At 35.7% G+C, this 17,112-nt stretch overlaps 1 protein-coding gene across 3 annotated transcripts in view; it reads left to right on the top strand.

Annotated features, from left to right (window-relative positions):
- The window catches only part of FGF14 (fibroblast growth factor 14), a 685,979-nt gene that overhangs the window by 402,345 nt on the left and 266,522 nt on the right, over window positions 1–17,112 (top strand). The gene's annotated exons all lie outside the window — the stretch shown is intronic.

Here is a 17,112-nt window from a genome sequence, read left to right as displayed (position 1 = left end):
GCCCTGCTTTCATGGAACATTTTGTTTTCTACTGGGGAAAGACAGACAATAAACAATAAATGCACACATGTTGAGTAGTGTATAGTATTAACACTAGTGGTGAAAACTGCTAGGAAGTGCCGTGAAGCCTAGTAAATGAGTGCCCAGCTAAGAGAGCACTGCTAATTCAGCTGGCTGCAGAAGCCCTTTTCATCAGAGGGCATTTACATAAAGTGAGAGTGAGTGGTGCCCTTAGCAGAGGGAACAGCAGGTGCAAATGCCTTGAGGCAGGAATGTGCCAGGCATTAGAGAACATCCTCCCTACACTTGTTTTATAATTAGGGTGCTGGTGGATTCCATTGGTTTCTGTTGCTCCCTCTCTTATGTTTGGGAGGTAGAGAAAATTGTTCCATGCAATAGTAATTTTGTAAACCAGCTTCCTTGATGTCATTTATAAGTTTGGAAAGAAGAGCAATGAAAATCTAAAAGAGGATCACTTGAAGTATCAGGAGTGCTTTTTATTTACTGACCACCAATTCCTAACCTACTTAAAACTAAATTTGTGAGGGAGCTACTACATGAATTCCTAACACTCAGTTCTTTATTCTCAGATCTTTCTCTCTCTATGTTCCATTTCAGGGACAAGATTTCAACCATACCAAAAGCCCAAACTATATTTGGTCTCATCTTTTTCTTTATTCACCCCCCAAATCTAATCCAAGTTTATCAGCTACATCTCTTAGATGTTTCCATGATGACTTCTCATTGTCGCCTCATCATTTTTCACCTGAATTACTTTACCAGCCCCTAAACCACTGTCCTTGCCTCCAGTCTGTAAGTCATCCATTTTGCTACTAGACTCTGATTCCAAAAACAAGGGAATTAGTCCTGACCCTCCTCAGAAAGTTCCTCCATCAACACAATGCTCAACACCATCTACAGAGCTCCGAAATCAAGGTATTCCATTATCTGCCTCAAACTCCTTTTCCACTCTCATTTTTCACATACCTGGCAATTTATACCTATTCAAAACATAAAAACTTCCCTTTTCTTATTTTAATATATGGTTTTATTTATTTTTAATTTTAATTTTTATGTGTACATAGTATGTGTATACATTTATGGGGTATAGGAGACGTTTCAATACAGGCATGAAATGTGAAATAAATACATCATGGAGAATGGGGTATCTATCCCCTCAAGCATTTGTCCTTTGAGTTACAAACAGTTCAGTTACGCTCTTTAAATTATTTAAAAATGTACAATTAGGGGTATTATTGACTATATCACTCTGTTGTACTATCAAATAGCAGGTCTTCTTCATTTTTTTCTATTTTTTGTACGCTGTCACTATCCCTACCTCCCCAGACCCCCACTACCCTTCCCAGCTTCAAGTAACCATTATTCTACTCTCTGTGTCTTCAATTGTTTTAACTTTTGATGCAGTTTTCAAAGTCTCTTTCACACTTCAAGGCCCAACTCAAATGCCAGTCCGTCTATGCAGAATTCCCTAATTTTGAGACTAAGGGGATTGCTCTTCTCTGCTCTTCTGTGGCACAGTAGGTTTACTTTTATTTAGTACTCAGCCTTCCATTACAATTACATGTTGGCTCATGTTATCCCTCGTTAGATTCTGATCTGTCTTAAAGTTAAAAATGAGCTTTAGTCATTTTTATATTGGTAAGGTAATGTAATATAAATTGGTAAGATAATGTAATGCACTTAGGTACTTGTTAAATTGAGTTAAGTATTAGAAGTTGACATAGTGTAGGTTATAAAATAAACACGAGTTGGCGCAGCCCTAAGCAGAATATTTGACTCACCACCACACCCCTGTTTTATCAAAGTTGAAAAACAATTATTTCCCCTTTCCTGAATTGCATTACTTGCATACTTCTGATTTTGTGGTAACTGAGAAATTTTATCTTTTCCTTAAAATGACCTTTTGGCTTTAGGGCCATGCTATATAGAGAATTTCCTCACATATCCATCTTATTTTGAGTGGCACACACATAAAACATATGTATGCAAATACAACTCTTTCAAAGGGTGATGGAAAGCAAAAACCAAATGAGGCTTTCAATGAATTTTAGAAAATTACTGCTCCTCAGATACTTTTATGACGATTTACACATGACGATTGATAACAGACATTATGATCCTTTTTTAAATTTATTATACTTTAAGTTCTGGGGTACGTGTGCAGATCGTGCAGGTTTGTTACATAGGTATACACATGCCATGGTGGTGGTTTGCTGCATCCATCACCCCATCATCTACAGTAGGTATTTCTCCTAATGTTATCCCTCCCCAATCTCCCCACCCCCTGCTATTCCTCCCCTAGACTCCACCCTCAGGCCCTAGTGTGTGACGTTCCCTTCCCTGTGTCCATGTGTTCTCATTGTTCAACACCCACTTATGAGTGAGAACATGCGGTATTTGGTTTTCTGTTCTGTCAGTTTGCTGAGAATGAGGGTTTCCAGTTTCATCCATGTTCCTGTAAAGGACATGAATTCATTTTCTTATGGCTGCATAGTATTCCATGTGCCACATTTTCTTTATCCAAGTCTTTGCTATTGTGAACAGTGCCACAATAGACATATGTGTGCATGCGTCTTTGTAATAGAATGATTTATAATCCTTTGAGTATATGCCCAGTAATGGAGTTGCTGGGTCAAATAGTATTTCTATTTCTAGATCCTTGAGGAATCACCACACTGTCTTCCACAATGGTTGAATTAATTTACACTCCCATCAACAGTGTAAAAGTGTTCCTATTTCTCCACATCCTCTCCCCCATCTGTTGTCTCATGATTTTTTTTAATGATCGCCATTCTAACTGGCGTGAGATGATATCTCAATGTGGTTTTGGTTTGCATTTCTCTAATGATCAGTGATTATGAGCATTTTTTCATATGTTGTTGGCTGCATAAATGTCTTCTTTTGAAAAGTGTTCACATCCTTTGCCCACTTTTTTATGATCCTTACTTTAACAATACATTATTTTCAAATTGCTATGATTGTTTTTTATCTTGTGGTTAAGAAATAATTTAAAGTAGAAAAATAGGTGTTTATAATGGCGTTGCAGTTTTACTAGTGTATTTGTAATTATTAGCTGTATAATATATTGCATAATTATTAGCCATATAATGTGTAATATACATTATATATATACATATGTAATGCCTAATTACATAACAAAATTCATAATAGGACTATAACAAGTCTTTTGATAATGTTTGGAATATACTATAGAATGCAAGGCATATTTAAATAACTAGGAAATTAACTCAGGGGCTTATATTTTTAATAAGGAATAGCATAAAATCTAATTGTTAACTTAGCAAAATGTGTTTATATAGCTCATTTTAAATTTCACATGCTACTAATTTTATTTCCTGAAGTTCCTATAAATCTCAAATTACATATAATTATACAATTATATTACTCAGGAAATGAAATAAAAGTTGCACAACTTCTAATTTATGGATTTATGTGACTGATAGCTGATGATTTGATAGTCTCTTGAAGACAAAACCAACTTACAATGGTATTCTGCAAATTGGAGTAAAAAAATCTTTGCATGTCAGATTAGAAACTGGAAGTCCATAATTTTTCTGTTTCAGACCCAGGAACTAATTAAGGGCTACACATTTCAATTGGTATTGTTAGCCTGTATTCTTCTTAATCTAGCAACAATCCAACTGAATTCAAACTTTTAAAAAAATGTCATTGCCATTTCAATTACGGAAATTTTACATTGATTCTATCAGATTGTTTTCTTATGGAAGAGACATCCTTTGGTGATATTGAAAAATAAATTCAAGAATATATTAAGTATTTGGTGGTGATTGTTACACAATTCAGTATTCTTAAAAAATCATTGAATTATGCACTTTGCATGAGTAAATTTTACATAGTATGCAAATTTTATCTCAATATAGTTATATTTTAAAGCATATATTGGATATATAACAATTCTTGAGAAATTTGTTTTCTGTGAAAGATGCAAAACAAGTATTTCAATTGCAGGGTTAAAGAGGTGCATTAGTATAAATAGGGATACCTTAGTACTGTTTCTTTTCACTTAAATTTAGATTCAATTGTACTAGATGTTTGGCTGATTTTACTTAAATTGCCTTTATCAACCCTCATGACAATTTTATGGAGTATGTTTTATTCTCTTAGTGCTATATGTGAAAAACTGAAATTTCAGGAATAACATAATTAAGATCACATGGCTCCTAACACATTAGCATTAATTTAAACCATTTTTCTCTGATTATAATATTATTTGTAGCCTATGGATGTGATTGCTCCCCCATTTCTAAGAAACCCCAGAGGCCTATGCATAGACAGCCCTGTGCCCAGGCCTGTGCATGAGCCACCCCAGAGCCCCACATTGATGCAGTGCTGGAGATGGCCATTTTTTAGACTTCATGGTCAAGTCCTCCCTCAAGGACAATTATCCTTCAAAGTCAAATAACTTTGAGGCAGTCAGTAAGTAAAACTGTTAATATGTAATTGGACATAGATATATAACTGACAATTAGGAAAAAATGTTGAGTAAACATAAAAAAGAGTTTTGATAGCCACCCATTCTAAAGTGTTTAAAATTGTTAAAAATCATGCCCTTTCTTAACTGCATGGGCCTGTGCCACTAAACTCTAATTCAAGGTTCCAATTCAGGAAGAGCAAGCAGAATTCACCTTGTATGAAAATTCAGTAAATCTATAGTTGCTGCCTGTTGTTCTCTGTAAAGGATTGTAAGGGCAAAAGAGGTCAGTAACTGACGAACCATGTCTGCCATGTTTGGAGTAGGCAGTGGCAGCACTCAAGCTCTACGTCTGCCAGCCCTACTCAAAGTGAGACCACGAATCATAAAATGTGGACGTAGATTCAATCTGAGTTTTTTTTGTTTGTGTGTTCTGAGTTTTGACTCATATTGTTTTATGAGCACCACAGCTCATATGATTTTGGAAAGTTATTTCCAAACAAAAAGTTGACAAAAATATTTGAAGAAACGGTGAGACAGAACTCTTTTAGGGATAATTTATTAATTTTATAATAAATCTGACTTGCACTTGGAATGAGTAATACAGAAAACTTGGCAAGAATTTACAGTTAGAAGTTCTCGGTGAGACAGCTTCAGGATGACATTCAAAAGGATTAAAAACAATAAGTTCAGTGAGGTCTCTAATTAACTCCTACAAAGGATGCCATACTAGAGAACCTACTTAAAGCCCCATAAATGATAATAATGTGGAAGAAATGAAAGTCTTCCTTACCTCTTTACCAAGCAATTTAAGACTAAAACATATTTATTAATTAAAAATATTACTAAATCTATGAACCTATTTAATGCATTTGGAAGCTTTAAACCAACAATTATATATCTATATATACAAAAACATATATGCATGGCTCTATGGCACAGACCATGAAAGCTTTATTTATTAAAAGAATTGCAGTTAATTATCCCTGTCAAGGGATTTAGGAAGTAGTCACTGTGAAATCGACCAAGAATAGTACAGTATTTATGAGGTATAGAAAACAGTTATAATGTAGGAAACCAAATGTACATTATCCTTCTTTATGATCAACATAGAATTCTCTATAGTCTTTCAGAAAAGTGAAAACTCATGGATAATTGTTTTGCATGTGGGAGGGGAAGATGAAAGGTATAAAAGCCACTTAAAATTATATTTGTGAATTGGAGCTTTTAATAAGTGCAAATCAAAATTGTAACTTTTTGCAGTTTAATAAAATAAAATTTACAAATAACAATACCTCCCAAACAGAGAGGACAGTAAATTACTTGATTATTTCAAAGCCCATTAATTCTCTCGAGCCTAGACAGTTCTTTTGAAAAGTATATCTTCAGAGAAATAACCGATTATTAAAAGATACTTTTTAAATTACCTTTAGTGCCATAAAGATTGAAAAACTGATGAAAACTGGCGAGAGTTATCTGATAGGCATTTCTCAAGCAATCTGAAAGCTCAGGCTTTGCTTGACACTGGGGGATCCGATCCATTGTGATATATCCAGATCCTTAAAAGCAATTATGTTTTATCTCAGGGTTGAAGTCTTTAGGTATAAATTGTCTGTTTAAGGGGGGGATAAACAAATAAACAAGCAAACAAAAGAAACCCCACCACATCAAAGCATTTATTTGTGTTGGGTTGAACATATCGAAAAATATTGCTTCATGTAGCGCTATCCATGGTGCTAGCCAGTTACCCTTTCTTCCTTCTCCCTGAACTATTTTGACGGACCTGCCATCATCCCGTGCTTCCTTCAGCTTGTTGGCTTCTTGGCTGTGGTTGCCATCTGTTTCTGCAATTTCAGTTTGCTATGTTTTGTTCATTAACATCAGTACTAACATCTGCTGATTTGATCACCATTTGTTTCCATCTTTGCTACAACTAAGACCCTGATTCATGTGTCTTTGCTAATAATTCAGGAACCTTTTCACCTTTCTAAAACTAAATTATTGTATTTTCCTATATAAACTTCAGTGTCTCTAAGAGATTTGCTTATGGCTTCCTATGCAAGAAATATTATTTTTCTATGTATTTCATTTGTGATTCTAGAGTGGTAATGAACATACATCAGAGCTATTTACTCAACACTTAACAAATGTGCCAGGATCAGTTGTGGGCACTGACTATATATATACATAAACATGATAACATGTATCTCTGCACTTGGGATCTCTTGTTCTAAGGTGGAGGGAGATGATCATTTGACCAATGACTCCGGTGATGTCTACTGTGAATTTTCCTTAAGGATACTAATGTAAACAGAATTAAAGACATCTTAGAAAAAAACATATTAAATGTTGTGTTCATATTGGTTATTTCAGTCATTCTCGATTGGACACCTACATGCAGAACGTTTCTCTAGATACTGAAGATAACTATGCAAAACAAAAGAGAATGAAATTATCTTCTCTTGGAACTAATATTCTAACAGAGTGACATAAAATAAACTAGTAGGAAGATAAACTTTCTTATATCAATTATGTGATTAAAAGAGAAAAAAGATACATTTGTAAAATTAAGTGGTAAAACTTGCTATATTTTAGGAAAAGGGGCAGGGAAGTGATGAAACAAAAACTTTTCGATTTATGGGGGTAAGGAATAGCCTCTCAGATAAGGTGACATTTGAGCAGAGACCTAAAAGAAATGAGAGAAGAGAAGCAAGCATCATGGGAAAGGGAGAGGTCTGGACAAATGCAGGCACCTGAGCAGGAGCACCGTGGTGTGTTCTCAGAACAGGAAGGAGAGAGCAGCAGGGTTGAGAGAGGAAGACTGATCAGAGAGGAGGGTGCTGTAGCTGTCATAGTGAGAATGTGACATCTTTACCTGGAGTTGAATGGGAAAGTATTGGAAGATATTTTTATAGAAATGTGATATAATCTGAACCTTGTTTTTAAAAGAAGATGCTATGTAGAGATTAGAGGGGGCAAGAGTGGAATCAGGACAAGCAGTTAGGGGACTTACACAATAATCTAAGCCAGAGTCCAATCATGGCTTGGACTAAGGTGGTAGCAGTTGAAGTGGTAGGAGGTAATTAAATTCTAGGTATATTATGAAGATGGAGCTGACAGAAATTCATGACAGACTGGGGTGTGTGTGTACGTGCATGCAAATGCATGTGTGTGTATACATAGAGAAAGACAGACAAAGAGACAGACAAGGGTGTCTCTAAAATCGTTGACCTGAGAAACTGAAAAGACATTATTGGAATCCAAAGAAAAGGGGGAGGTTTAAACACGAATAGATTTTGGTTGGGGGATATCAAGAGTTCAGTTTTAGACAAAGTTTTCACATGTCTATGAGACATTCAGTGGAGATTTTGTGGTGCACAGATGGATATGTTTTCTGAAGTATCTTGAAGATACTACTTGCTCCTGAGCAAGGCCTGCCTGCTTTTATTAAAAATGTTTTCTAAGCCTCATTTTTAAAATTCTTAGAAATTTGGCAATAAAAACAACAGCAAGACCTACTTAACTTTGACTCGTTTCCCTTTCTTATTTGACTCAGAACAGTTTTTTTGGGGGGTTCCTATAAATATGTAATCAAATATCAGTAATCCATGGGGCACAGCTTGGATGTGCTGACATGGAATGTTAATGGAAAGATATTCACAACTCCAGTGTAAGATTGCTGTAGATTCAATATATAAGTTATTGAACTATTATGATGTCATAGCTCTTCAGTAGATATTGCCAGGAAGTAGAGTACACCATCACAAACCAGAAAGCTTTTCTTTTATTCTAGAAAAGGAAGCAAAATAAACTCAAGTTGAAAAACTTGTGCACTACTGGTATTATGGAAAATCCTCATGAAAAACTAGAAAATAATAAACAATGTCCAATAATGATTTTACTTTTCCCAAGTAATAGTGGTTAATCAATCTTATAATGGACCTAAATAATAGTCAACTTGACATTAAAACAAACAAAGATCTTTAAGTATCAAATTGAACTTACAATGTTTTTTTCTCCAGGCACAACTAATTTCCTAACCTTGAAATTGGATTTTCTTTCTTTTTTTTTTTTTTTATTGCATTTTAGGTTTTGGGGTACATGTGAAAAACATGCAAAGTTGTTGCATAGGTGCATTCATGGCAGTGTGATTTGCTGCCTCCCTCCCCCTCACCCATATCTGGCATTTCTCCCCATGCTATCCCTCCCCAACTCCCCACCCCCCGCTGTCCCCCTCACTCCCCCGCAACAGACCCCCGTGTATAGTGCTCCCCTCCCTGTGTCCATGTGTTCTCCTTGTTCAACACCCTCCTATGAGTGAGAACATGTGGTGTTTGGTTTTGTGTTCTTGTGTCAGTTTGCTGAGAATGATGGTTTCCAGGTTCATCCATGTCCCTACAAAGGACGCGAACTCCTCGTTTTTAATGGCTGCATAATATTCCATGGTGTATATGTGCCACATTTTTCCTGTCCAGTCCATCATCGATGGGCATTTGGGTTGGTTCCAGGTCTTTGCTATTGTAAACTGTGCTGCAATGAACATTCGTGTGCATGTGTCCTTATAGTAGAACGATTTATAATCTTTTGGATGAAATTGGATTTTCATCTGTCTTCTATGTGCACATAGATCAATCATTAAGAATCAGAAATGTAAACCGTGATCTTAGGTAGCAGTTCGATGTTTTCTGAACACTTGCAGATTTGGTAGGAGGGGTAAATATGACATAGCCTAATAAGCCGTTTTGAGAAAACTTTTTTAAGAAAATGGGAAACTGAAAGATCATTTTATTCTACTTTTAAATATTTAAGTTGCATCAAAGTCCCACAGCTGATTCAGTTTAAATTTTGGGTAATTTTTATTACAAATGAAATAGCAATTATTGTTCACACATATATGCATAGCATTTTACAGGATGTCAGTAGGAGCTAGAAAAACAGCCAGAGATAAAGATAAAAAACATGTATGTTCAGGTTTCTTTATTACAACTGTAGACTTTTTTACAATAAAGAAAAAGCCATTTCCTTAGTAGATGTTCTCACACCATGAAGGACAGTACTAATGCATTAGGAATATGTCATCTATGATTAATGCTGATGATTCAGTGAAACACAGCAAGATACTGAAATAATGGGATTTTTCTGCACTTTAGGAATGCAATCATCTTAACACACGGTCCATGGAACATTTTAATATGTGTGCTATCTTTTTTATTTTTAGTAGTTATTTAACATCATAATATAATAAGTTCTGTATAAATAATTAAACACACATATATATAAAACTTTATTTTCTAAATAGAAATCACACACACATATGGAACTTCAATCAGTTTATTTAATTAAACTAACTTAGAAATTGCTAGTTGATTGGGAGCTCCCTCCATACCTTAGTCTTCCATGCAGGGTTAAATTCCTTTTTGAAGATGAGAAAAGTGACCTGATGGTCTGCTTCTATAGGATCATAAAAACTGTTTTCAAAACCAATTTCTGAAGTAATTTTTGTTGCTGTTGTGCTAAAAACAAACAAACAAACAAACAAAAAAAACCCTTGAATTCATGGCCAGGTCTTTGTATGCTCATGACAGTTCTTATGGTTTTATGATGTAGTTATTTTTTCACATTTTAGGTGCTTGTCTTTTCTAATCTTATAAAATCACAGAGTTTAAACCATAGTCCAAGTGAGTCTTACAAAAAAATAGATTTTCAAGAATATTTTTGTGCTTTTCTTATTGTTGATTTTCCAGATTCTATAATGCTGCCTGCATATAACTGTAATATTTTCACAACTGAAGCCTGCTTCCCCAAAAATATTACTTTTCTTAAAATTTTAGGAACCAGTGTCTTCAATGTAATTTAGTAGTGATGATTTGTTTTTCACTTCATGTATGTATCTTTGGGAAATACAGATCCTACCTGCCTCCTAAAATAGGCTAGTTCTATATTTTATGGAAATTGATAGTTCTGATGGACTTAAAAAATAATGTTGGTTAAAACTGGTTAAATAAAAAAGTAATAATGTAGAATTGAACATATCCCTTCTTCAAGTATTCTTAAAAATTGCAGTTGGAAATGAGTTTTAGTAAAATATATTTTATTCATTTACATATGAACAGCTTTCAAAGAAGAGTAATTTGGTGGGTTCCTCCATCTTATTAAACAGATTGAAAATCAGTATTAGATTTTTTTAAAGCTAGTTTAAAAAATAAAATTTGATTTATCAGTATTGTTTACTGTTCATGGTTACAGTAGATGGTTGAATTAATACCCAGTTCTTAGAAAATTTAAGACTAGTAAAATGGATTATATTTGCATTTTTTTTTTGCATTTTTTAGTGTGAAACACTTATGGAGAAGATGCAAAATGTAAAAGCATCACAATGCCAATCTTGGGATTTATTTACCGGGTCTTTTCTGACGTCAATATAAAAGACAGCCACATTTTTGAGCACATGTTCCATGGCAGTTACTTTACCTACATCATCTTGTTTTGTCCCCACGGCATTGGCAACAGGAGGGTGATATTATCTCTGTTACATGAATGGATAAATGACAGGGAAGGCTAAAAGAGAAGCTAAGTAATATATTAAAGTTACAGAAATAATAAGTGGAAAACCTGAGTTTTGAATTCAGATCTGACTCCAAAATATAGATGGGAAACTATGACCAGTGATCCCAGCTCATCAGGAAACACTGTTGCCTGTGTAGCCACTTGCCCCCAAGCTCTCCTCTTAAGGGAGGCCAGTTGGTAAAGCAGTCCTGTGTGGGTGCCATCCAAGTGAGCATTGACAGGCCGTTTTTATCCAGGCCTGAGTCCTTATCTTATTTTTCAGGTAGTTGATACCTGCCTAGAAATGCCTCAGCATGGCTCTGGTTGGAGTCTTTTGAAATATTTATTTTGTCAATACTAGCTCAAGGTCACTGGTGGAAAACATGAGGGTAGGTTCTTGATATCATAAAGATAAACTATTGCAACTAATCTAGTAACTAAGGCCAGGAAAACAATGTGAATTCTATACACAAAATGTGCAATTTCTACCTTAGTGGAAGGATCCAGGGCTAATAATCAGACATGAAAATGTTTTCTCTTTTTTCTGGGTTTGGATTCACTACTTACTGTATTCCAATTCATAACAAGGATTTTATTTGCTTTAAATATTTAAAATGAGCCTTTGATACATTGTTGAGATTGGACCAATAACCTGAATTTCAGTTGTACAGTGTTGGAAATATTTTAATAGTAAATGAATAGAATATGTCACAAAGACAATTCAGAATTTATTGGAACCCTTTATAATTCTGATATAAAATATAGAATTAACTCATGTTCTATAGGTTAATTCCTTTGTCAGGAATCCTGAATGCTTTATCAGGAATACTGAGTGCTGATTTGGAGAGATACAAGGGTACAAATGATCTGGGTAATAAGCAGCTGCACAAACGTTTATTTATAGCCTAACATGTTAATTCTGAAAGCCTCTTTACCAGTTCATTTATTTATAACTCCAAAGAGACAATACACAAACAGCCATTCATATCAACTGCTGGCAGTAACCGATTGAAATGCTTTTGTTCGGGCATCTGGGTAGATTGTTTCCATGAGAACTTTTAAGTAGAAAGTTCATGCATAAAGGAGCTTCTACATAGCATTAATGTATCCAAGCTTTTCATGTTTATCTTGTCTCTTAGGTAATATGGGTTTGTATAAGAAAACATTCTTTCCAGTTTTTCCATTTGTTTGATGGAAGCTTAACTTGGATAAAATGATGCAGAGCCTTTAGAGCTGTCTTCATATTTATGCAAGATGAAATATTTAAGTCACACAATAAATAAGATTTTATTTTGTTTGGTTTTTCTTTCTCCAGGACATAGAGGTCAACTCTTTTCATTGGGTACTTCTAGCAAAATGACGATAGGGCTTTTTGTCTTTATAACCCAGTTCCTTAAGCTTTTTTGAGCCCCGGCCTGCCTAGCTACCTATTTAAAATGCAAATATGCACTTTTAGATAATAGATGAATTGTTGTGATCTATTTTCTAAAGAATATTCTACAAGTTAGACATTCATATAAAAGATGTTGCCTTTTAATTTATCACTCTGCAGGGTGGCAGAATGTGCACACCTTTATTCTAGAGTGTGGAGCTATTCAAAGCCTTGCTGGAAATTCTCTTTTATGATTCTTACCCTACAGCATATTTTAAAGACTTTTCATAGTGTCAAACCTCAACATTTTGAGAAAGAACTTTTGAAAACAATCAAATACTTTTAGATCTAAACCTGCTGTGTAAAATAGAAAAGCATAATTTAAAACCATATATTAATTAGAAATATATATTCAGTGTGTTCTGTAACTGTGATGGAGCAATTTATACCAATAAGCATTGGGATTAGAATAATTAGTCTAGCCTTTTTATACCGGTCGTTCCACCATAATTATTACTAGCATCACTTATTAAAATGGTTCTCTTCGATTGTCAGATTCTGTGGTCACCCTACTAACTGGTGAAATTAGAGAAAATCTTTGGTTACCACTCATTTTTCACCCAGTCACTACACTGGACACTAACTAGGGTACATCTTTGTTTTTTTTCCCCCCTTGAGACCCACCCCATAGGCAGTATAAATGACCGTGGTAGCTAAGTCTATGGAACTCGGGGTGGTCTCCTTCAAAGGTTGGCTTTGCTAAACTGGCCTGATATCTTCCGCTAGCTTCCCTCTTGCTGTTCATCCATAGCTAAAAGTGGAGCTGATTTGTTTCATCTGTGCTCTTCTCAGCTTGTTTCACCAGGAGTCTGAAGAGTATGTTTTTCTTTCATGGAGCCTTCCTAATCTTCAACAGAGCCCTGAATACCCCAATTTGAACTAAGCTTGAGAATCGATGGTTTATATTTCCTCTTCCCACCCTAATATAAATTTTGAGGTTTTTATTTTGTTTTGTTTTGTTTTAATTACAGCTACTTTCTCTGGTATGGGTTTCATCTTCTGATCTTTCTCAAACCTACAGCCCTTACAGTGCTGGCTCGCTTTACTAGCATATGTTTAGACCCCACCTGACTTTTCCATCTCTGGCACATGTCGTCTTCCTCTATGTGGGCTGCTATAACAAAATACCCCAGACTGGGCAGTTTGTAACTATTTATTTATTTATAACAACTATTTATTTCTCACTGTCTTGGAGGATGGGAAGTTGAAGATCAAGGTGCTGGCAGATTTGGTATTTGGTGAAGGCCCATTTCCTGGTTCATAGATGGCACCTTCTAGCTGTGTCCTCACATGGTGGAACAGGCAAGGCAGCTGACTGGGGCCTCTTTTTTATTTTTATTTTTATTTTTTGAGATGGATTCTGGCTCTGTTGCCCATTGCTGGAGTGCAACAGTGCAGTCTTGGCTCAATGCAACCTCTGCCTCCCAGGTTCAAGCCATTATCCTGTCTCAGCCTCTGGAGTAGCTGGGATTATAGGCACTGCTGCCATGCCCGGTTACTTTTTCTGTAATTTAGTGGAGATAAGGTTTCACTCTGTTGCCCAGGCTGGTCTCGAACTCCTGAACTCAGGCAATCCACCCACCTTGGCCTTCCAAATTGCTAGGATTACAGGTGTGAGTCACCACGCCTGGACCCTGGGTGCTCTTTTATAACAGTACTAATTCCATTCATGAGGGTGGAATCACCTCTCAATGACTCTACCTCCAAATACTATCACACTGGTGATCTGATTTCAACATTTGAATTTGGGGCAGACATAAACAACTCAGTCCATAACACATGGCTAGATCTGTGTTCAGGATAGATAGACAGGTTCTGGATAGACCTGTTCCAAAATCTATTCCGTCTGAATTTTGTCCTGTGCTGTGAAACATAGATGTAACATTAGGGGTTATGCTTTAACGTGTTAACCCTCCTTGATGGCTTGTTGGCACTTGCTGAGGGAGGGACAGTTGTCTCTAGAAGATGCTTTGACCCACTGTAGCGAATGTATTAGAATATTGCGGAACCCATAAGAAATGTTTTTGAGGAGGCAGCCACCTCTTACAAGGCCCTGAAATATTTAAACAAATATAAATCCACTCACAGAAATTTTGTCCTTACCAACTGCTTTCTAATAGAAAATTTATCGAAATCATTATAATGCTCTAGTTTAAATTTTATTATTTTTTCATTTACAATACACTTCTTTTATATTACTTCTCTTACAAATATGTAGAGACTTTTAAAAACACTCTCATCATCAAAAACCTTAGAATGCTTCCTAGCCCTGGGTTTTTTTTTGACATTTTCTCTAATAAATAATATTATAAAACCACTAAATCCACATAAAGTCCAAATAAAAAGACTAGCCTTTATCTACAATTTTTATTTAGGTGACTTAAGTTATTAGAACAAGTTACCTCATCGTTTTACAATTTTACTTAATTAAATTAGACTTCATTGCACATTTATCTGTTTATGAAATAACAGGGTGTTTTATCTACTACAGAATGCCAGAAGTAATGAGATGGCTTACTTGTAGATAATTAATCCTTTCAGTCTTTATAAATAGTAGCAATAACAGCATGAGTCTTGGCACTTCTAGGTAGTAAAAAGTGCTTAAAAATGGTATTGGTTGCCTCACTACTGAGAGTGGGCAGCTGTTTTCCTTGCAGCAGATAATTTAATGTTGACTGGCAATTTAGATGGGAATCCAGTATTTGCATTTCTGATGCCTTTTCTGGTTCTGCTTTGCCCTTTGCCTGTAGTAAATGGCTCTGTATTGTCATTCAAGTAAATTTCTACATTGTGCCTGGTTTTCTTGTCATTTTCTTTTCCTCAGTAATCAGTTCTGTGTAAAGCTGTTTTGTTTTCGTTTTTCCATGGGGTGTACTAACTCTGATTGTATGATAGAAATGAGAGGGACCATCCCCTTTTGCATTCAACCTATTTAGGATTTGTGTTTATCTGCTGTATTTTAAAATATCTTCTTTCTATTTATTTAAAATATGTTCTTTCAGTCCTTTACCATTCTATCCCAGGTTCTAGATATAAGGTTGTGCAATGGAAAAACAAACAAATAAACGACACATCAGGTTTGAGAATGATGGGGACCAGATGCAAATCATGGTGGGCAGGGGAATTTACTTAAACTCCCTGTCCCTTGGTTTTCTCTTCTGTAAAATAGGGCTAATGATAAAGTCTATTTTGAAGTTTGTTAAGGTAAATTCAGTGAGATAAAGGAAGTAAAACATCTGTTTCTCCTTTGTGGGAGCAATGAAAAGGACAAATGTCAGTAAACAGCCATAGTAAATGTCAGTCCCATTTATTTGTTTACTCACCAAATGTGTATGATACTTAATAAATATTGTTCTAAGCACATTACAAATATCAACCTATTTAATTTTCATGCTACCCCAAGAATTAGGTCCTATTCATTTCCCCATTTTTATGCTTGAGAAAATGGAACCACGTAACAGTGAAGCGTCTTGGTGAAGGCCGTGCAGCTAGCAGTTGCCCAGGTGGGACTGGATCCAGGGAGTCTGGCTCTGGAGCGCATGCTTCCATTCATATCAAAACCTCTCCTTGCTGGACTTGCACTCCTTTATTCCCTGCTCACGGAAAGGGTTTAAGGTGACAAGCTTTCTTGTCTGACTCGCCCATGGCTGCTCTCTTGGCTACTAGTCCTTTCCTCTGTTTCTCTGCTTTGGTATTCCATCACACCTTGGCCATTTCTCCAGGATAGTCTCCATCACTTTGTGGCAGGTGTGGTGTGTGATACATAGCAAGAGCTAGCCTTTGCAGAGCTGAGAGAAATGAATTCTCCTCTTCCAGGGAGGGCTCATCCATTAGAGGTACTGTCATGCTGCTGGAATCACAGTACCCCGTGGTGGCCTGATAAGAGGTAATTTACTCATTTCAATGGAGATACTCTGAAAGTAGAACTGGCATTTACTGGAATTACCATTGTTTTCCATAAATACCTAACAAATTTAAGTGATGTTATCGGCATAGTAATATTGGAGATGTATCCCTAGTCTTTGTACTTATCCTATTTTAATGCTTAGAAAACCCATTTGGTATTTAATTTAAAAGCCATCTCTTTGTTTTCGCCACAACAAATGACCTCATTTTTTAGAAGAATGTCATTTGCTTTGGCTTTTTAAAGGCATTGGCAAAAATGTCTTTGATAACAGTGTCTTTCGGATGCTATTTAGTGACCCTTCTGGCTCCATGCAGTTATGATTAAACTCGGAAACTAGGATGAAATATCAGGTCTCCTATGCAGATTAGGCAGAGACAATTAGAGTGTGATTATAGTAGGCTAGAAATGTCAACAAAATGCCACATCAAATATCACCATTCTGCACATATTATAGGTACGTGGAAAACTTCATTAACAAGACAAGGACAGCCAGGAAATTTTGCTTTGAAAACGCAATGCAGTTAAAAGAGAATATTTTTCTGCTGCATCTGGAAGGTTTCACTAAACAGAACAATTTAAAAACATAAAAAAAAGCACCCCAGTTTTTGTTAACCTGTTTAAATCTCCCTGTTTTGCAAGAGGTACGAGTGGAGTTAATCACAGAGTCCTAGAAAGATGAACCAATTATTGCAGAAGCTGGCTTGGCTGATTTTTCTCTCAAATGGAAATTTTAGTTCACTAGCATTTTCTTTC

The sequence above is a fragment of the Aotus nancymaae genome, unplaced genomic scaffold (genome assembly GCF_030222135.1).
Source record: "Aotus nancymaae isolate 86718 unplaced genomic scaffold, 86718_ANA_hifiasm-v0.15.2.pri h1tg000161l, whole genome shotgun sequence".
NCBI classification, from domain to species: Eukaryota; Metazoa; Chordata; class Mammalia; order Primates; family Aotidae; genus Aotus; species Aotus nancymaae.
Note: the sequence above shows the minus strand (reverse complement) of the source record. Positions and strands in the feature narration are given on the sequence as shown.